Source organism: Pavona decussata, unplaced genomic scaffold (assembly GCF_977016875.1).
Source record: "Pavona decussata unplaced genomic scaffold, jaPavDecu1.1 SCAFFOLD_12, whole genome shotgun sequence".
NCBI classification, from domain to species: domain Eukaryota; kingdom Metazoa; phylum Cnidaria; class Anthozoa; order Scleractinia; family Agariciidae; genus Pavona; species Pavona decussata.
In genome coordinates, this window is record NW_028145435.1 from 19,385 (window position 1) to 41,306 (window position 21,922).

At 39.4% G+C, this 21,922-nt stretch overlaps 1 long non-coding RNA gene and 1 pseudogene across 1 annotated transcript in view; both read left to right on the forward strand.

Annotated features, from left to right (window-relative positions):
• Positions 1-21,922, forward strand: part of LOC146487889 (uncharacterized) — a 41,009-nt gene that overhangs the window by 14,880 nt on the left and 4,207 nt on the right. The gene's annotated exons all lie outside the window — the stretch shown is intronic.
• LOC146487890 (uncharacterized) lies at positions 418-12,673 on the forward strand (annotated as a pseudogene).

The window sequence follows — 21,922 nt, forward strand, 5'->3', positions numbered from 1 at the left end:
TAATCAATTGTGGCCCTGAAAAAATTGGAAGGAAAAAAAACTACGAATTTTTAAGAAAATGCTTTTTTTGTGAGAAGGACCCTTAAACCTGACAAACGTCAACAAATAGCTAAAACTATATTTTCTATATGTTTGCATTGCTCGAAATCGCGCGCATTTACAAGGCCCTAAAGTTTTTTGCTGACTTGCAAGGACCCATCTGTTATAAAGATCCTCAAAATAAAGGAATAAATCTCACAGTTTATTAGATATAATCGTGAAAAGTTTGCTTATCATTTTTACATAAATTATGACCTAAATTTGGAAAGCACTGAATTTCTCGAATTGGGTCTTTGCGATTTTGGTGAAACTCTGTGTTATCCATTCTATGTGTTACACTTACGATAAAAGTAAAGGTGGGGATACCAGAGAGCTTCAAAGTAGGATGGTACCGTCAAAAAATAACTGGGTCGAGTCACCTTAAATAAACACGCAGTTAACAAGTCAAGGGTAGGGCATGAATAAAAGATAACTCTGTGCCAGTTCCATATAAATTAGCTGCATCAATCAAAACCGCGTTGCTGGGCGAAACATAGAACTTCGCTTCGTACCAATCAAAACCGCGTTGCTGGGGACTGAACTAGACACTTCGTACCAATCAAAACCACGTTGCTGAGCGAAACTTGGAACTTCGCACCAATCAAAACAACGTTGCTGAGGAAAAACTAGACACTTTGCATCAATCAAATCCGAAGAAGAAGTCTCCGATAGAGACGAAACGCGTCGGAAATAAACTACAAGAAGTTTTCTGTTGTGCTGCTCACTGGTCTTTGTTATAAAATTAAAAAAATAAAATCATTTTAGATCATTTTAGATTCATTTTAGATCATTTTAGGTCATTTTAGATCATTTTAGGTCATTTTAGGTCATTTTAGATCATTTTAGGTCATTCCTTGTTTTAGTAACTACGGAGCCTTAATACAATAGTCAGCGGTTTGTTTACAAATGCCTACCATATCTCCACGGACAGACTGACAGTGTCACGCTATTTTTAGTAACACATTGAAAATCGGAAAGACGCTGTTCGGTTGATAGCAGCCAAGATATAATGACAAAATTCCATTAAAAGACTATCAGAATGCAAAGAAACTATCCACAGATATTTTCGTCGGCAGATGACCAATATAGAGAGGGGTTCAACTTTGAAAACGTCTGGAGGACGTTTTCAAATTTCGCTGCTGTAACGCACTAAAAATCGCCGGTTGTACTTTATTTTGGTTTAACCTTTCGTCTTAGAATCACTATTAATATTTCTTTAAATTAGCGATTGAGAAATTAATTAACACGGTGTTCAAAGTTTAAATTTAGTGAATTTTGGCCAAAAATCATGATATCTCCCATGATACTGCCCCTTTAAATAGCAGCGAAAAATAGGTGACGTAATTATCTACGGCTGTGGCCGTAGTTTGTCCGATAAAGGGTTAAAACGAGATTTTTTCAACACAGGTCCCAAAATAATGAATACCGAGAAAGAGGTTTACACATACACTGACGATAACGGCAAGAAGCATCATGTACCCATTGAAAGTGTAAACTCGCTTTCCCAGCTTCAAGAAGGAGATCATATCGCCTTCCGAAGGTTAAAAGGAGTATATTTTCATCATGCTATAATAGAATATATCTATACACAGGAGGATGAAATACACGTCATCGAGTATTCCAATTCCGCTGAAGGGTTTTTGGAGGATAACAGCAGCCATCCAAAGAACCCAGGAAAAGCAACAGTACAAAGGGGAAAGTACAAAATTCGCGATGACTCTATGTACTTAATTAAACACGGAGAATACTTGAATGCGGAAGACGTTGTTCGCAATGCAATAAGCAGGCTGGGGGAAAGAGAATACGACCTCATTACCAATAATTGTGAGAGTTTTGCACTGTGGTGTAGAACATGTATTTCGTCGTCCGAACAAGGCAAGATGGTGGAAAGATGTCTGGTAAAAGTAGTGGAAGCAATAAGCTGCATGGTATTTTTAGTAATAATCGAAGACTCAATTACTCGGGCCGGGAGTCACCGAACTAAGGTCTCGGTCGCGCTCTTAATTACTTTTTGTTTTTTTATTCTTTACTCGGACCGATAGGCAACGAAGTAAGTTCTCGGTTGCGTCGGCAATGATGGCGAGTACGACTTGACAAACTGACTCAGTTTAAGTTTGCGTAGGACTAAATCTGAAAGTCTACTTGTAACTTTCTTCACCCTTAAAGACGTTGACAGCATGGTTTGTTGACATTTTTGTACTTTCCGGAACAGCATTTGCGACCAGCTTTTTAATGTAAATATGGCTGGACATTTTACAAAACGAGTTTGTTTTTCTTCCATGTAAAATGATAAAAATGAAAAGGTGTAACTTTTGAGCTGGCTTTTTTCCGCTGGCTTTGTTTCTTTTCGATGGAAATAATCGGAGGGCAAATATCGACGCAGACGGGGGTTATTGCGGGATAACCGTCCTGTAATTTTTTACCACGTGACGTAAAGAAGCCAATAATATCGCGCGAAAATTAATGGGTGGGTTATAATGAAAACTAATCCCTTCACCCCTCTTCGCTGCGCAAGGGAAATAGTGCAAACTTAAAGCTCCGCATGAACAAGCACACATAGACATGAAAAAAAAATAATTAATTAATTAATTAATTAATTAATGAAGTAAAATAATGGGTGGACGTCTAGTACGACATACCTTTCACAACATGCAATTGTGCATTGGAAAAAAATCTCCCCACCCCCATCCATTTTAAACATTCCCGCTTTTAAAGATTCCCCATTTTAAAAATTCCCACTTTCAAAGATTCCTCATTTTAAAGATTAATTCCTGTCGGAAAATAAGCACTGATGTGCGTGACGTACACGTAAAATATTGCATGTTAGAACATTAACTGGGAAATTAATTAAATGAATAGTCACAAAATATATCGCAAGTAACGCGAGCAATATTTTGAAAATTAGTGGGCAAGACTGATTACACAATTGTACTCCGGCAAAGTCAGAAGTTAATGCACTACACGACAATGATAGGGGTATCAAATGGTCCCATTTAATTTAAAAGTGCTCGCAAAATTTGGCCTTTGCACGAATTGCTCGCAAAAATTACACGAGTGCTCGCTTGCTCATGCTCGCAAAATTTTTGCAACTGCTCGCATGCTCGCATTCTCGTTAACATGTGCTCGATTGCTCGAAATTTCGTTAATCCTCCTTCGTAGTAACTAATGATGTAACTGCACGCATCTATTGAGCTAAACAAGAAGCTGATTCCAGCTTATACTCAGGCCATATTTGACTTTGTGGTGCGTAAAGCCTACAATCTTTTAACAGTGATAACCTCCAGCATCGCCAATTCCCCCAAATAGATAGCCTGCGAGCAAGCTCTTTTGGGGGTGGATCCTCTTTCCCCCTCCTGCCCCCACCCCCAAGAGAGCTTGCTCGCAGGCTACCAAATAGATAGATACAGAGATATAGTGAGGCAATAAGTAACCACCAGATAGAATTGCATTTCTTGCAGTCAGAATGAAATACAGGGGAAAACGACTCATACGAATGCTTTTTATAATCCCCGGGCTTCAATCCTTACGTTTTCACCTTCCGTTTAGAGACAGAAACCATTTGTACGGTCCTAATATGTATGTGACGCCGGGTCAATGACGGATCGTAATTTTCGGTATGATCTAGACCCCGGGGGGGGGGGGGTGGGGGGGTGGTACTCGCTTATGTGACCTTAACGGGACGTGCGGCCCGATAGGGTATGGTTTTCAGGGTGTTTTGTCTTGAACGGGGTATCTATTTTATCACTTTCTGTCTAAACAGGGTATCCCTAAAAACAGATTGTGATTGCCAATGCGTTAAAATATCTAGTCTTAAACAGGGTGCGATTTTGGGTTAAATGTCTTAGAAAAGGCCTGAAAATTTTGAATTCTGAGTTAAACAGGATAGGGAAATCGGAGAATTGTGTGTTTTAAAACAGTGTCAGGGTTTGAACGCCCGGGCCGCACCTCCCTACCCAAGCATCTGTTAAGTACCCCCCCCCCCCTCCCCCACCTTGATCCAGAGTAACGTTACGCATCACGCGTACGTCTATATCCTTGTACGTTTTTCAATGTTTCGCTGTTTATATTTTTAAATGAAATTCAGGGGAAAGCATTTGTTATTCACCTTTCATTTGAAGACAGAAACCGTTTCTACATTGATTGCTTTTCTATAGTAAATGTGAGACATCTTTATCTATCTTGGCCCGCGAGGTCATAGACTGATTTAGTTGCCAAATTTTCGGTTAAACAAAACTAACCTTGAAGCACTCAGGTTAGCCTAAAAAACACTCCAGTTAGCCTAAATAGCACTTAGGTTAGCTTAAATAGCTCCCCAGTTAGCTTAACGGTTAGCAGTTTCTGTTGGGGTTGTTCATGCCTCGCACGTCTGGCTGGCATATTGTAAACACTCCTCACGGCCCGAAAACAAAGAACGCGACCGAGAATTTAAAGAATTTGATAACACGACAGAAAACGTAACTCGTACCAGCCGAGTACAAAAAACGAGACCGAGAACAATAACTCGTGGCCTGAAGTCTTATCTCTCGGCCCATCGCGACCCCAAAAAGAAAAAAGAATTTGATAATGCTACCGAAACCTTACCTCGGTCCGCCTTACGGCCCGAGTAATAAGGAAGAGAAACGCGTGTAATTGTGTAATTGACATTAAATTTAGTAGCATTGCAATAGTGTAGGCTTGGGATTTTACTGCACTCGTGATTGTAGTGAAAACACTTGTTGCGCAAATAGAACCTAGTAAATCTTTGTACAATTGTAATGTAAGGTCAGATCGAGTAAGAAACGAATTGTGAACGGAGCTGTGCATCGCGAGATAGTGAATTGTAGATTGGATCAGAGATTGTTAGATTTTTTGGAATGTTAAATAAATCTTCAGAAAAGGAAAGATACAGTCCTCTTCAGTTTGTGAACCGGCAAGTGCGGAGTCCATGAAAGATTCCGCGACAATTCCCCGTTTTAAAGATTCCCGCTTTAAAGATTCCCCGTTTTAAAGGATCCCGCTTTCAAGATTCCCTATTTTTAAAATGTAAAAACTGGGGAAAGATTCCCGCTTTTACAAAGATTCCACATTTTAAAGATTTCCCATTTTTAAGGATCCAGCTTTTAAAGATTCCCTATTTTTAAATGTAAAAAATGGGGAAAGATTCCCGCTTTTAAAGATTCCACATTTTAAAGGTTCTCGCTTTTAAATATTCCCCGTTTAAAGGATCTAGCTTTTAAAGATTCCTCATTTTAAAGATTCCCCGTTTCCGTTCCCCGTTCCCCGATTCTTCGTTTCCTGTTTTAAAATAGCCGTTGAAAAAACAAATGAATCTGTGAGACAAAATGCGACGGCTATCTCTAAAATAGGGAACGGGGAATGGAGGAATGGGGAACGGGGAACGGGGAATCTCTAAAATAGGTAATCTCTAAAAGGGGGAATCTCTAAAATAGGGAATCTCTAAAATAAGGAATCTCTAAAAGGGAGAATCTCTAAAATAGGGAATCTCTAAAATAGGGAATCTCTAAAAGGGGGAATCTCAAAAAAGGGGAATTTCTAAAAGGGAGAATCTATCAACAAACTGGATAAATCTATGAACTTTTTAGAAGTGGAGTTTTTCCTAAGAAACCTTTCGCATTTACAGCTTTTGCCAACAACCAATAATATTATTGACAGTTGTTGTCATAATTACTAGATATATAAGATAAAAATAAATTGTTGTCGTCGCTTGCCGCAATATCTTCGGTAGGGGTGGTCTAAAACATTTATGCCAATCGATACCAAGGGGCCACATACAGCAAGAGAAATTGAATTTTCTACAGCATCTTACTGCAAAACGGTAAAGATGAAAGCGCAATTGAATCTCTGAATAAGCCGTAGACTCAAAATGACTGGAACTGGAACCGGGCCTGGCATCTGTAACACGGGTCGGCCATCATTAACTGGACTAGACAGACGTCTTTACGCCTGCATAAAGCTTATCTAGTGATCAGTTCAAAAATGCCAATTGTGAAATTCGCGTTGTTTGTGTTACGATTGGTCCATCAGCCCTAATGGCTTTACAGCGATGTCTAATAAAAAAAGCCCTTTCTTATGTGTAAAACTAACCAATTTCCTTTTATGCCTTTCGAAAGTTGCAACAAACGCCCTCAATGTTTTTCAAGAAAAAAAAGGTTTCACCGGTCAAGGAAAAAATTCACCTTATCTATGATGTTATCACCCAGGTACCAGACATACTTTCCTCGCTGGGATGAAGACATGTCTGACGTAGGCCGGAAGTTACCCAAATTGCAAATGCTAAATATGTTTTCATTGTGTCTGGCTGGTTACGTTTCAGGGCATAATCCAGTGGATAAATCGCTATCCAGCGGAGCAAATGTACTCCAATCAATGCTTTTGGCAAGTTTTCCACACAATCCCATTCTTAAATTTGACATATGCTTCTATTCTCTTAACAAGGTTAGGACTATCGTGAAAATCTTGCACACATTCTATCTGCCGGATAGCGAACTATCCAGTGGATAAAATTATCCGCCCTTTGAACAACTGGGGCCAGGAAAATAGTATTATGAAATTGTTCAGCTTTTTGGTTTACAATTAAATCAAATATCCTTGTGATGTTTTCATGTGTTTGTTCCGTTACGTTGTAATCTACACTTGGTGCTGGCGAAAGAGTAAAAAAAAAAAAAATAGCAGCATGAGCATAATACAGGCTAGCGACAAGAGCGCAATACAACAAGAACTGCAAACACACACACACACACACACACACACACACACACACACAAAATCGTTCTGCTTCAGTCACTGGGATTTTAGAGATTCCCCATTCAGAGATTCCGCCTTTTAGGGGTTCCTCATTTCAGAGATTCTCCCCCCCCCCCCCCCCCACCACTTTGAAGATTTGAAAATTTAAAGATTCCCCCGTTTAGAGATTCCCCCTTTTAGAGATTCCCTATTTTAGAGATTCCCGCTTGTAGAGATTCCCCCGTTTAGAGATTCCCCCTTTTAGAGATTCCCTATTTTAGAGATTCCCCCTTTTTGAGATTCCCTATTTTAGAGATTCCCCCTTTTAGAGATTTCCCCTTTTAGAGATTCCCTGTTTTCGAGATTCCCTCTTTTAGAGATTCCCTATTTCAGAGATTCCCCCTTTCAGAGATTCCCCCTTTCAGAGATTCCCTGTTTTAGAGATTCCCTATTTTAGAGATTCCCCGTTCCCCGTTCCCCATTCCCTATTCCTGCATTCCCCGTTCCCTGTTTTAGAGATAGCCAAAAATGCGACCGAAGCATGATTAACGATCAAGACACTGTTTGTTTGAAGCGGCATCTCATTGGTGACTAAATGATGGTTTTTGACACGCAAGCAACTCGATATTGGGTGGCTGTTTGGATTAGAAGGGGTGACTGAGTTAAAGTTACAAGAAATGTCATCTAGTACGCTCGTTCCAGTTACAAATGGACACACGCCGTTCGCGGTAGACCCACACTAAAACAATGTTGAGCGCTTTCAGCTGCTTTCGGAACGGTTGGTGCGCGAACTCAAAGAAATAGCAAGAGACGTAATTCATTGATACCAAATGGACGCCGGAATGGACAGATTCAGTTATCAACAAATCAAAATGGAAAGCAAATGCTCCACTTTCGTACCTCTTGTGGTAAATGCAGTGATTTTTTGTGATTTTTTGTGATTGTTGTGTTAATTTGTATTCTTTTTTTGTATATGGGCGTGGTCTAATGTCAATTTTAATGGCGTATCATACAAAAACACTTCTTGCAAGGAAACAATAGGACAATCAACAATGTTCAATGTCACATGGCTGAAGAACAAGTTAATTAAAGAGGAATTTCTTGCTAAAGAGTGAAGCATATTCAAAACGAACTTTTCTTTTAGCGTTCGTGATATGGTACTGTACTTCAGCACATTGCGGACATGTGAAAAGCGTTACAGTCAACCCAGGTCACGCGTGAACGGTATTTTCAAAATTTGAACGGAGTTTTGAAATTTACATGTCAGTTTTGAACATCGCCAACGCGATTTCGGGGTTCCCGCATAAATTTCCCTAGCTTATTGACAGGATAAAGCTATGCATTTTTCTTTACATTGCAAAATTGAATATTTCAAGAATAACAATTGTTTCTCGAGTATTTTGAATCTTTTTTTTCAGTTAATGCGTCTTTTTCGGAACGATTTTTAGAGAAATGTCCAACATTCCATTCACACGTCGGACATTACAAAGAGAAATTCGAATGTTCATTTCATTCTTGGAAATTCTGTTCACGCGTGACCTGGGTTGACTGTAACTATTATTAAACGTCCGAGTATCACCTTACAGTAGCTTTGTACATGTTATTTCTTTATAGTGATGCTGGATCGCATTTTAAACACAATAAAATACCGCATAAAATAACATATGGCTTAGTCTCCATTCAAGGGTGGCCGCTTAATACAGGTAAAAATATCAAAGAAAGACAAACATAGGACTGCTACAGGGTGGCCGCGGCCGCTTAATAGAGGTGGCCGCCCAATACAGGTAACAAATACAGCGTTTGTATGAGCAAACAATCGGGACTTAAAAGACTGGCCGCTTAATAGAGGGTGGCCGCTTAATACAGGGCCGTTATATACAAGTTCGACTGTAATCGTGTAGTTTGGCATGTTCCACAAGTGCAATGTTCGCGATTGTGCATCTTCAGCAAAATCTTTTGTAATTGTGTTTGATGACTATGAAGGTTACTGTACCTAGTCTACCAAAGGAAAGTGGTGTTCCAGTAAAAATTTTTATTGAGATATCCTCAAGGGAATTTATTTTTAGCAAATAAAGTAGTCGTGCTGGATTTTCGACGCGATCGTGCGCCCAGATCGTTTTACCAGTGAAAAAGCTGCAACGTCTGCCCAGAAAATAAGGGTATTAGGGTGGAAAGGTATTCACACAAATACTCCTCTGTCGCCAAAATTCATCATTACCACTGGAATCACAAATACTCCTTTGTCGCCAAGATTCATCATTGTCTTAGATGCACTTCATGGTTACAAAATCCAAAGCAAACAATCTGCAAGGAACCGCACAACGAAAATGCTGCAAGTATACGCAGGATCTGTGAAAGATCTACAGGCCCGCAAATGATCCCTGGACCGGAGATGATCCCCAAATTGAACCGCAAATGATCCCCGGACGGGAAATGATCCCCATATTGGACCGCAAATGATCCCCGATCGCCTAACCATAAATATAGAATGGAATGGACTCAGATTTGGACAGTGGATTTAAACTTTATAGAATTCATTTTTTTTTAATAACACCAGTCGTTATATTTAAGCTATCTGCATGAAAATTTCTCTACTTTAAAAATTATAATATAGCAGCACAGCACAACAGAACAATCTACCCATAAACTGTAACATACATGTACATGATTCACTTATACCATTACAATGCCTAAAATGTGCACGAATTGTACGAAACTCTTCCAAATTAAAGAGCGAGTCAGTTAAGACTTTCGCAAGTTTTTTTTTTATTCGAAAAAGGAAGGAGAATCGGTCAATGCGCTTCAGATGGCGGTCAAATCTCACCCACTATCGTCGCCTTTGTTCTTAATCGGATCTTAGTCTTAAGCATAACGTTTAATCCAATACGTTATCGCGTAATCTGTTGATTTTGTCTTTCTTTTTCGTTTTGCCGCTAGCTGGACTCCCAGTCTTTTTTTTTTCTACGAGCCGCATACCTTAGCAACCGATTTTGCCATCCAAATTTTTCCTCGATCACTACAGGAGGCCTATTGTTTACGGGAGTGCTGTTGATAGTTTAAAACCACATTTTCGGTGCAATACGAGTCTCACCCAATCAACATTCACAGCAATCAACATTCACTCACTGCGTGCAGTTGATTATTTCCGGTTCAGTCAAAAACCTCCGACCAATTGAAAAATCCGGAGTAAAATAAAGTTATCGTCGATGTGCAGACGGCAAAGCAAAGGCGACGCGCCCAATTACTTATTGTTCTCAGGCGACACACCTGATAGCCTGCAAACGTAGGCGCATTTCCGGCTGTCGAGAGAATTCCGGCGGAGAGAATCTCGACAGCCGGAAATACGTCTGCGTTCGCAGGCTACACACCTGAGAGAACAACTGGCCCAAGTTGCTCGCAGCATGGTTAGCGCTAACCCGGGTTAAATGCCATGACAACCTATAGGTTTTAATACCTCTTAACCAATGGTTAGCGCTAACCATGCTTCGAGCAACTCAGCCCTTGCATGTATGTTTCAGTTTATATAAAGTAAATTGTTCGGTTTCACTGAGCTGCTACATTATAATTTTTAAAGTTGTGAAATTTGCATGCATATAGCTTACAACGACAAGACTAGGAAAAAAAACGAAGTGTATAAAATTTAAATCCACTGTCCAAATTTGAGTCCATTTCATTCAATATTTATGGTGAGGCGATCGTGGATCATTTGCGGTCCAATCTGGGTATCATTTCCCGTCCGGCGATCATTTGCGGTTTAATTTGGGGATCATTTCCGGTCCGGGGATCATTTGCGGGCCTCTAGATCTAATCAGCCAAACATATGAATGACTCCGCAAATTTCTGCAAGGCTGATCGGACTGCCTAGAAAACTTAACACGACAGCGACATGATAGAGACCAAACTGAGAATCAACAGAATGTGGCAACCGTGGACAGCTGTTTCGAGCTGGTTGACTCTCGTCAGCATGGTGTAGCAGCCTTGTAGAAATTTGAGTTACAAAATCCAACATAAAGTTAGCGAGGGAGTAATGTTTTATTTTGTTTATTCATCCTTTGCGTGACATTTTCGGTTGAACTACATCACGTTTATTGCAAATACAAAGTGATGCCTTAGACTCTCATCGTTCACCAGTCATCAAAGACTGAACTAACGTGCATGCTCAGATACTCCTAATACAACGACGCCCAAGTATACGCTCCCACAGCGTCTTGTTGCTAAAAGATTGTAGGCTCACGCACCACGCAGTCAAACATGGCCGAGTTTAAGCTGTAAACAGCTTCTTGTTTTACATAAGCAATTGAACAGAAGTTGAACTACCGTCGATCATGGGTGACAAATTACTCCTTAATTTTGACGCGAAATTTTAGCGTTAATTTATAATTTCACATGTGAAATTACAAAATTGCTATGGCAACGTTTCCTTATCATGGCGCCCAGTTTCAAAGATGTTATGGATGAAAGAAGTTACGGCATTAAAAGACGCTGCAGAAAAGCAAAATACGCGAAAGAGCACAGTTAACTTGGTGAGGGTTTTTGAGAACTGGTGTGATGAAAATGGCCTTGAGAAAACCCTGAGAAGGTTCGTCCTAAGCAGTTGGATAAATAGTCTCTCTCGCAGCCGTTCTGTGTCTCGTCACGCAACGTTCCTGTCGTGACGAGACACAGGACGGCTGCGAGGGAGACTATTGAATAAAGTACTGTACTCGAACGGTTTATTGCCTGCGTGTGTAAACAAGACGGAGCCGACCAAAATTGTGAGCGTAATTTGTCACCCATGATATTAAAAGGTAATCAAATGTTATACTCGTGAAATTTGGGAATAATTTCACTTGCATTTTGTCAAAATTCTAATAATTACCCTCGCCTAAAGGCTCAGGCAATTATTAGAATTTTGACAAAACGCGCGTGAAATTATTTCCTAATTTCACTCGTCATCATTTGATTATATATACTAATTGCATATCCAAAAGCAAATAAAGATACTGGTGCATTAAAGTCCAATAATAGCATACAAGAAATCAGGGAAACTGCAAAACCAGGATTACCCATGGCAGCATTCGGACTTGTAACTCAAACTGTATCAGTAGCTGTATGCGTAAAGTCAGAAAGAAAGTTGTGCTCCCAGACTGTAGCAAACAGTGGACAAGAGATGGTAAAAACTACGGTGCATGTGACATCCAAGCAAGTTGTCGCCCAAACTCTATTAAATGGAGGACCGGCCGGAGATCGCTAGAACCAGTTCGAGTGTGGCATCTCATAATGTTGTAATTCAGGCTGTGTGAAAAGGCAGACAAGAGATCATGAAAGCAGGGAGTCGCTATACAACTAAAGAGGTTTTCACCCATACTGCATCAAAAGCAGGAGAAGAGATCGTCACAAAAGGGACTCGTGTCACAACAAAGGAAATGGTTACCCAGACGACAACCCAAACTGGAAGTGAGGCTGGACGATCTTTTCTTCGAGGAGTAGTGAGTGCAGCAGTATTTTAGGGTGCGCCAGCGATGTATGACGCACACTGCGCGCAAAAAGATATGCAAGCAGGAAAACTCAACAAAGAGGAATTCAAAAAGCTGTTGTGAAGAGAGTTGTTGGTGGCATCGGTAGCGTAGCTGGTACTACTGCAGGAGCAGCCATTGGCCAGGTTTTAATTCCTGTTCCGATTGTGGGTGGTGTTGTAGGAGGAGTAGTAGGTGGACTTCTTGGGCGGTATCTTGTAGACGCTGCTCTCTCAAGTCCGGTCTTTGTTCCTCCCCGGCTGGAAATCGAGCCTACCGGAAAAACAAAGAAGCTACCATTAACCCTCTGGGTTCTGGAACTTCAACTCTTGAATGACAGAACTGAAACGTTATTTTTGTGTCAATTTAGCCATTAACTGGAAAAACTGCAACAATTAATTGTATAAAAAATCCAAATCCGAATTGATTGCACCGTGACTAAGAACGTGTATGAACTGTGTAGCCATCTGTGTTTAACCTTTTTTAGCCCGTTCTTTTTCTCTGCAATGGCGTAAAAGTAAGGACATTTTATTGCTACTAAGTAGATAAGATAATATGTTAAAGTTAAAGATACGATTGATGCCCAAATGTTAATTTTCACATATGAGTAATATACCTCATCGTTATTTAGACCGCCCTTGGAAATGTGTGCAAGCGTAGTCTCTGATTGGCTCCTTACTCATGGGCTATCAGCTCATATCATACGAGTAGGCAAGTCGCAGATTAGACTTTTAAGAAATGTCTTCACTTACAGAAACGTTTCTTTTGGTAAGTTAAACCATTTCGCACGGAGTTGTCTATATAACGAAAAAAGCATTTTATTAAATCATGTCACTTACGGTCTTATAGCCAACGGGCATGGGGTTAACTGATAGCCGAGAATTAGTCACAATTTATACTGTTAGCAGAAAAATGGCGGGTTTTTTTTTTTTTTTTTTTTTTTCATAACTGATAGCCGAGAAACTTTAAAAAGACTGACAGCTGAGATGGCTAAATTTTTGCTCAGTAAAGCATGAATTTTGATAGCTAAGAAATTATCGAAATCAATTCAGCTGAAATCTGAGAAATAGCTAAACTTTTATAACTGATAGCTGAGAATACAGTATTCCCATGCAGAGTGCGAAAGCGTGACAACTGTCATTTTCGCGGGAAAACGAGGTAGCCGTCGTCATTTAGTTTTTGTGAACGACGTTGTGGCGAAAACCAAATCCTCGAAATGTAGGTGCTAGCCCTTTTCATGTTGGAATGGCCGAATTTTTACTAGAGACGAATTATCCGTCTGACGAATAACCCATCAAGATGGATAACTCGTCTGCCAATAAATTGGGTCAATCACGAAAGGGCCTAGCTATGATCATTCAAAACAACTGCGTCAAATGTGTCGCTCGCAAAGAGTGAAATCAAGCTTCCTGGGATAAACCTCTTCTTGGTCCTTGGCTTTAAAACTGAGATCAAGAAGTCGTCCTTGTACTATAATCAAAAGCTCTCTATTGGTAGTTGGTTTTAAGCTTCTCATCACCCTGGGTTTAAGACAGTTTATGGCGGAAATGTAAATACGCATACTGTAATCTGTTATTACATAACATTTAATAATCGAGCTGTGTGGGGTGTATAAACTAATTAATTAGGCGATAAAGGCCCGTTTAAACGGTTTCAGCATTTGACCAACTTTCAACAATGTGGAACGAGCTGATCAAACGCCCAGGCCCCGATATTTGATTCAACAAAGTGTTGAACTCATGTTGAAGCAAATGTTGAAACCGTTTAAACGGCCGATAAGTTGTAAAAGCTGCAATCTTTTTTATCGATTGTCGATAGCGTAGCCTGAATTAAGTTTAAATTTCAGCCTTTTTTATTCACATCCCAGAGATGTGGGACGCTACATAAATACAACAAGGTCACTCAGACTATCTAGGAACTGAAAACGGTAGGAACGACAGGAAGCGATAAGAGGAAGGAAAAAATTTGCCTTTATTTGCTCACGTTCTCAAAAAGACTTTCATTTTAAAATTAGTAACGCAGGTATCATTTTTTAGGTAGACACTTGTGGTTGCGTTAGCTCCCCTACAAACGACCAAACAGTTAAAACCCTGTTTATAGATAGTCTGCATGGGTGAGAAATCCATCATTCTGTATTTGTATAATAAAGGATTAGTCATACGGTATGCAGTGTCATGTTTTCACACATACTTGGGCTTATATTTTTCAAAGGACCTTTTTGAGGGGCTTATTTTTGGAAGGGGCTTATATTCAGAGGTGCTTATTATAGGAGGGAAATTTGCGTTTCAAAATTGGCTGGAGGGAAATTTGTGACAAACCTTTTGAAAGTGTAACTGGCTATGGGTCCCATGCTCAAAAATGGAACAATACATTCTATCACTGAAGGGAGTTTGGGTTCAGGGTGGCGGGATCGAACTTCCTTGCAAACACTGTGTCTACGGACCGAAAGAATTCAAGGCGCGAGTGAAGAGCGAACTGCATAAAAGACAATAAACTTCAACACTTGTTGACCACATTGCCTTAGTGCATGGAATCATTCTTTTATGACTAAAAGAAGGCTTCCTGATAATGGTGATTATGTGTAGTTTGTACTGAATTTAGAATATTTATCAAATACAAGCTCCCGGGGGCTTATATTCGGAGGGGCTTATTATAGAAGGTATTTTTGCGTTTCTGATTTGGGGGGCTTCTATGCAGAGGGGCTTATTTTCGGAATTTTAAGGTATGCGTTTACTCACGGATTCTCCATGGTCTATCCCTGGTCTATCCATCCTCCTACAGCTAGGAATGTCTCTCTTCAAGTATTCTTCGCCATTCCTCTAACTCCCTTCTTAACACTCCAGTAGTCAACACAGTAACATGTGGCCAACGTGCCTTTCCTTATTCCGCACCAACTTTATGGAAACAACCACCAAACACTTTTAAAATGCTCCTTCACTACAATCTTTTAAAAACTGCCCTAAAGAAAACCATGACTTCAAACAACGACTTCAGGTTTTTTTTAATGTGTTTTACGATTTACCTATAAGTCAACACGTAGAGTTCTGAAATGCACAGAAAAGCATATAGTCATTAATATTCCAATTGTTGTCCATAATATTCGCTTGAGATTCACAATACTATTTACAAGGCTAAAAAGTTAAAAAAGATATCTTTTAAACTTTTTAGCCTGGTAAACAGTATTGTGAATGTTCCAATTATTTTCCAAGTGTCATATGCTTTTGTTTAAAATTCAGTTGATTATAGACGTTCTTAGTCTGTTTGTCAATTGTTTAATTCAGTCGGAATCGTGGACTACTTATGACCAACTCTGTATTGAAAAACTAAAAATGGCCATGCCCATGTCGGGGCACACTGCCCAAATTTATAATTAGGCACTTAAAACATGATGTGTTCAGACTGGTGCCCAGGTAACGGGGGGTGACAACTCTAGCAAACGATGTTTCGGGACAAAGCCAAAATTGTTCCGGGAATCTAGAGATTTTTCCGGGAATCGGGACACTTAAGAAATTTTTCCGGGAAACACGCTATAATTCCGGGACATTGCAGAAAAAAATCGGGACATCAAAGGAGATGTATCCCAAAAATTCGGAAGGATGATCCAAATTTCCGGGACGACTAAGGTTAAGACCTAGTATTGCTCAAACAGCGTTTGTTAGAGTTGTCATCCCCTGTCAGGTAGGCACCATGCAGAGGCACCAGTTTGAATAGGGCCTTAGACAAGAAGGAATCCTTACCTTTTCTCTATTGATTTTGGGTGACCTTGACTGCTTGAATGCATTCAGTAAATTTCCAAGTTGACGTAACTTAAGAAATTCTCTTTGAGACTCCTTCCTTGCAAATGTTTTCTCCAAATACTTCCTGTTGCTGGATTGCTGAACATAGCGTGAAACAGCTCTCTCAAACTGAATGCACCAGTAGTTGTCTGGAGCAGAAAACCTTGCAATGTCCTCAGGAAAGTGAGTGAGGCAATCTCCACCAGTTGCGGTATGAACTAAGGGATAAATAACGGGACACATGTCCAAGAGCCCCATGGACACAAATATGGAAAGGGGAAGGGGATTTCCTCTCTAGGGGCTGTGGGGCTCCCACAGCTAACTTAACCCCAGTACTCCCTGTGTTCTCACCCCAACAAACAAACAAACAAACAACTGAACAAACAATAATGTATTTCTGAACGTAAAGCAACTCTATTACTCTAGCTTTATCGTCACTTCCTCGCTATTTACTTCCTATATTACAAGTAAATATATTTGAGAATTTGATAAAAATCTATCAAATAAGGTACGCTGGTTATCAGGTCTGCTATATAAATTCTTACATTATAAAATATATAATTGACAAGAACCACAATTAACAAAACAATTTTTCTTATAAAATATTTACTTATAAAGTAGTATAATGAAATGGGCTCTCTTGGGATTGCTCTAAAACTTGTTACTCCAAAAAAATATCTACCAGTAACTCACTCATACAACCAACCTCGTTTTCAGTGTCTCTCCTCTTCACGTCCCAGGGAGCAGAGAGACCCTGGGAATGAGTTTGTATTGCAACCTGTTTTCAATGCCACAGTAGGGAGTACACGATTCTGGCCTTGACATTTTTAAAACAAATTAACTCTCACAGAAAGATTACATATTTAGAGATTATCTCTTGACATAACTTATAGTAAATAATTATCTCTGGCATTTACTTCATATAGTCAACTCCCATTATTGCGGACATTATTGCCTCAGGACTGCGAGTTAGCATCCTTAATAGTGAGAATCCTTAATAGCAGGAATCTATTTCAAGCAAACTTCTGTAATCTATATTACCGATGATTTAGCTGCTGTCCACACTATCGGGGTGTCCGTAATAAGAAGGTGTCCACAAAGCGAGAGTTGACTGTACATAAAGGGAAAAGTCTCACAAGTGCCACAGGTAACCAACGCGACCAAAGCTTGGCCCACCACTAGGTCCAGTCTGGTCCACCGTTTGAATTTCTCACAAATAACCGTTTCTAATGGGCAATTCCAGAAAATATCCATACCCAACCACGGACGGCTTCCATGTTTTAACCCCCCCTTGCCTTCGGAAATTCCAAAATGCGTTACCCCCCCATGCCCTCAGAATTCCATAATCGTGAACCCCCCCTCCCCTTCAGAATTTCCGGTTTTTCTGGGAAGTACATTTTCGATTTTAGCAACGCCTATAAAGTATATGAACAAACGAACATGAATTTATGCCTCCTCAGGGCTGCGATCTAGCGGCGCTAGGCGACAAGCTTTACTCTTCAGCAACAAGAAAAACCTACCGCTAGTGGCCAGGCCGTGAAATGTTCTTTTCAAGTCCGAATTTGGCTATAATAATAAACACCATTTACGGCAGTTTTACTCCTCTTTGTTTTCTTGTGCCATTCAACTCCTTTAGGAAAAGTAGGAAACTAGAACAACGCATTGGATGAAAACAAAAATTATTTCTTTTCACCCCTTGTTTTATACCCGCACAAAATCCATGCTTCAGTCGGCTTCAGTTTCTGAACCAAAAATTCAATTAAATAAAATTGTATCTGTGATCAAGAGAAAACTTGTGGTTTCAATTACCACATTACGAATACCTAGTATTAACTATTTCAAACGTTTTTAGCGAGGAAGAAGAAAATTACCGATTGTCAACTACATTGAAAACAACTTTATGCAAATTTATCAGTGATATGTGATGCGCGTCTTGAATGTTCGATTCCACGTGCCCGAGTCCCTCACGAGTAAACATACATCGTTGCTGTTTTGTAATTATCTACTTTATTTACAAAATGTTACTGAAAAAAGTAGCAGTCATTAACCCTCATACAAGAGCAGCCTTCCAATCGGTCGACTCTTACGCCGGAGCACGTGGACAAGATTGCGGCTTTTTCGCGGAATGTAACACGATCGCTTCCGAAATATCTTCGCTGCGCAAGCAGTACGCTGTGCAAGATTATACTTGATTGTACTTGAATCTTTCGAATGAAAACTTCGGAAAAAGCATTTCCTTTTTTAAAACGTACAACGTCTACGGTAAAATTCGGCAAGGAACCGGGGAAACTTCAACATGGCCGCTCGCTTGCCTTTGAGCAGACTTTGTTTACATCTTTGGCGTAGCGTTACAAATTTGCATAATATTATCGAGATCATCGAATCTCAAAAGGCGATGTCACGTTTTCTTCATTTCAAATCGTAACCGTGTCTTCCTCTCAAAGATGACTACCTGTCCACTTAACCCAGCAATAAACAGTGAAGGAAGCGATATTAAAGGATTGCACCTTTTTCGGCCGCTGTTTCACAAGCTGAGAATGGAAACACGCGCGATCGCTACCAGTACGCTGCACATAGTTATGCTTGATTGTACTTTAATCTTTCGAATCAAAACTTCGAAAACAGCATTTCCTTGATTAAAAAACGAGCAAAGGCCCCCCCATGCCCTCAGAATTCCATAATCGTGAACCCCCCCTCCCCTTCGGAATTCCATAATCGTGAACCCCCCCTCCCCTTCGGAAATCCTAAAAGCCGTCCGTGGTATGGTATGGATATTTTCTGGAATCGCCCAATGGTGCATACAAACGAGGCAACTGGTAATCAATCGCATAGTGCACCTTTTCGCCTCGCTTGCATGCCTTTAAAACAAGAATGTTTGACTGCAGGCTCATCTGAAAAGTAACAACGCCTGTTTACCAAGATGAGACTAACACAAAAATTTAAAAGTATTAAAGACAAGAAAGCTGACCATTCAGATTTTAAAATTTTGAATTTCCAGCTTTTTAATACCGTGTTCAGTGTGCACACAATATTGGATCACAAGGACAGTGTGACGAAGTCTAGTACAATGCATATTGTACTCGTTTAGCTAGCCGTTGACCAGCCATTGCCAGATTAGTGTACTAATGGCAATTATCACAATTAAAGATTTAAAACGATTAAACAACAAATGAACCAATCAGAACTCAAGCAAATACAAGTACATGGCGTCAAGCGCGAGAAAACACCTGCATGCAAGTCACGGCTGGTTTGGTTTAACTTCTTATTATTGGCTAAGAAATTGGTACAAGATTTTTTTAACCATTCTTAGCAAAGCAGCCCAAAGCAAACATGATGTTACCTTCGACACTCAATTGAAGACTGATGTGATCAGCAAAGGAGTGAATATGGGTCAGCCAGTCATTCTTTACTATGGTGAAAACATACCTTAAAGTGTTAATTACAAAATATAATATCTTAATTATATTATTACATATATAATTATGATATATTAATTACATAATATATTACTTAATAATTGCACTCTTTATTAAAAAATTAATATTGAGTTAATAATTGATCATTTATTTCACAGTGTACTATAAAAATTTCAATAAACTTACTTAACCAGTAACCTGCCAATTTCAACCAAATCATTACAATCTTCGGTAAGGAGAATTTAAAAGAACTCTGGACAAATCCCCTCCCCTACACAATGTGTTAATATAAATTTTAAACAAACTAACAATTAAATGTGGGTTTGGTTCTCCAATTTCCTTAAACACTGGTATGTACTGAAAAAATAAATTACATGTATATTTAATATTTCACATTCTTATTTAGAATTTGACTCATTTTTGTCTTTGCAACTAAGATGAGCTATTTCTAAAAACATTATTTCCCTAAGGACATAAAAAACATTTCACAGAAGGATTAACACTAAATACTTATAGTGTATACATTCGGGTTCCTCTGCAAAGGGGGACATTTTCCTCTGTCTCTTGAAGCCCCCACATTCCACATTTTGCAAAACACGCTCTGTTGCCAATCAGCTCCACTGATGACACACTCAAAGCATCAGCGTCCCTGAATTCAAAGTTAGCCTTTTCCGGTCTCCTCCCTATTCTGCTATAAATCCATTTCCGTGTAGCTATTACCACAACAATCAACAAGATGGATGAGATGACGAGAGTGACAACAAGCCCTGTTATGGAGGCTTTCAGTTTGCCATTGCTGGGTGTAGGACTTGGGTCATCACCTGAAAAAAAAAATAATGATAATAATCACTTAAAATAGAATGTGTACTCTTTTGATCCTTAGAGAGAGACTACTAATGTCTATTATTAAAAACTGGGTCACTGTATAGTGAAATTCCACGGACTTGATTGGCTTAGCGGCCATGGTATATATATACTTACTAAGTCATCAATGCCAATGAGTATTAAATCATTGACCACCGTTTTTTTTATTAATGGTGAATAGAGTGAAATAAATTAATCTATAGTTAAGGGGTATATACCCAATATATGCAAGAACAGATATTTTTTTCATTTTTTTTTTTTTGGTTTTGGACGGATGTATGTGTAATGATATCCTCTTGTAATGGGGTTGTTTCACAATGGCAATGGTGAAGAAAGCCAAAAAAAAAAAAAAGAAAAAAAAAAAGAATAACCGAATGAAAACAAAAACAAAGGAAATGAAGCTGAACTGAAGCTTGGGTGAAAATTGAACGCATAATCATAATAGCGCCCCCCCCCCCCCCCCAAAAAAAAAAAAAAAAAAAAAGATTGCTCTTTAGACTGTGAAAATGCAATTACAAATTCAGTTATGATAAACTATTCGTGACGATAGAATGAAAAATTCGCGCGTGAAATGTTACATTTATTTACCTGCATGGCAAAGAATAAGATCCATTTCGTCGCTGATTTCATCACGCCGGTTTATACTAGGGGGCTTCACACTAGAGCTTGTAAGTATAATCTAAGTGCACTTGAAACCTACTTTGAGTGTGAAGGGGTAAAACCTACCAACTTGAACTTTACTTAGTGACCATGGAAACTTTCGCAGTTCAAAGAAGCCGAAGTACGCCGCCAAGTATGGCCAACACCACACTTGAGAACGTACTTGACCAATAGAGAAAGGGAAACCAATTGAAAGCCACGTGCTGCGGTGCCAGGACAGATAAACATTTTGCCGTGAACTAAAATTAATTAAGAAAAAAATCAAAATGGATGGTTGGAGATACGCCTCGCAGTTTGAGGACTCCATGGAACAGTCTTTTTTGTAAGTAAACATAAAAAAGAAGGAAAAGCCGATTTAAACTTACGATCTTATTTGAATTTCATCTTTACGGACAGCCTGAACCATCGATTTTCAGTTCAGAAGATGTCGCCTGTTCTTTTGTTTTGTCGCCAAGTACTCGTAAACAATGAAGTACCTATGCATTTCCTGTAATGTTAAAACTCTCTGAGTTAAAATTAAAGACAAAATAAAGAGTAAACAACACAAAACGTTTTTCCGTTGTAAAGGCTTCATGATTTTCCGGCGAGCAGTCGCATTTCTGATTTTACCGCGAACGATGATTGACAGCTTGTGCTTCAAGTGTATACTTTGTCACCAGGTGTGAAGCCAAGTTTTCTAAAGTGCGACTTGAGATTTTCAAGTGCACTTGAATCAAGTGCTTACTTGAAACTAACTTAGCTTGTAGTATGAAGCCAACAACTTAGTCCGTAGGCTTGCACGTGCCTGGAAATATCCCTCTGACATTGACTGAGTTTTATATTGTTTCCACTGCACTCACAAACTGAAACGTCTCTTTTGGGATTTGAAAGAGACCAACTTTCCATTGTCCCGACCAGGATATTTTCTTTC